Source organism: Cryptotermes secundus, unplaced genomic scaffold (genome assembly GCF_002891405.2).
Source record: "Cryptotermes secundus unplaced genomic scaffold, Csec_1.0 scaffold955, whole genome shotgun sequence".
Classification (NCBI taxonomy): Eukaryota; Metazoa; Arthropoda; class Insecta; order Blattodea; family Kalotermitidae; genus Cryptotermes; species Cryptotermes secundus.
This window is the reverse complement of record NW_019744422.1, coordinates 2,739-3,934: the sequence shown is the minus strand read 5'-3', so window position 1 is coordinate 3,934 and position 1,196 is coordinate 2,739.

Sequence of the window (1,196 nt, the reverse complement as noted above, 5' to 3'; positions counted from 1 at the left end):
GGCGATACGTTCCTCCGAAACGTCGGTTAACACCACATATACACGGTGCCAAATCCCAGAAGACTGCTTTCTTCAATATTGAATATTTTAGAACATTTTCGATAATTTTAAAACATATTCGAGGATTTCCGAGTTTTTCATAAATTTTCGATAATTCTGGGAAATTTTCGGAAATCCTGGACAATTTTAGGATTTTTGTTAGAATTTTCGGAAAACTTTCGGAGAGATTCCGGAGAATTTCCGAAAGTTTTCCGAAATTTCTCCGGAAGTTTTCCGAAATTTCTCCGAAAGTTTTCCGAAATTTCTCCGAAAGTTTTCCGGAATTTCTCCGAAATTCTCCGAAAGTTTTCCGGAATTTCTCCGAAATTTTTCTGAAATTTCTCCGGAAATTCGTGAAAATTACAATTAATTTCAGTCAATTGCAATGAAAATACAAACAAATTTGATGGAATTCAATCAAATACGATCGAATTTATTAAAAAATATCCCAAAACAAAGAAATTCGATGAAATTCAATCGACTAGATGGAATTTATTAAAAAATATCCCAAAACAGTCAGATTCGATTATGTACAATAGAATTTAATCAAATACGTTGGCAGCAGAAAGCAGTCTTCTGGGCTTTGGCGCCATGTATATGTGGTGTTAACCGACGTTTCGGAGGAACGTATCGCCCCCAGCTGACAAGGGTAATGCGGCAGTGGTACTGGATACGTCCGACTACAACCGGAAGATCGCCGCTGTCTTGGAGGATAAGGCTTACAGGAAGTTGAAGAAGGATCCTACTGATGCCATAGAGCGGAAGACTGTCCTTCTTCTGAAAAAGTCCCCGTTTGCTGAGGAGGTCTGCCAACAGCTACGACCTCAAGGGTCCAGGCCACCTAGACTCTACGGGTTGCCGAAAATCCACAAGCTTGACGTTCCACTAAGGCCCATTGTGAGCACCATTGGCTCTCCCACCTATCGCCTGGCCAAACACTTGGCTGGCCTACTGAGGACATACACTGGCAACGGTCCACGCCACGTGAGGAACTCCATGGAATTTGTCCACACATTGGACTCTCTCCATGTTGATCCCCACGACATAATGGTCAGTTTCGATGTAGTGTCACTCTTCACCAGGGTGCCTATAAAAGATACGATGGATCTGCTAGGACGACATTTCGAAGAAAACATCTTGAGACTCTTCCGCCATGT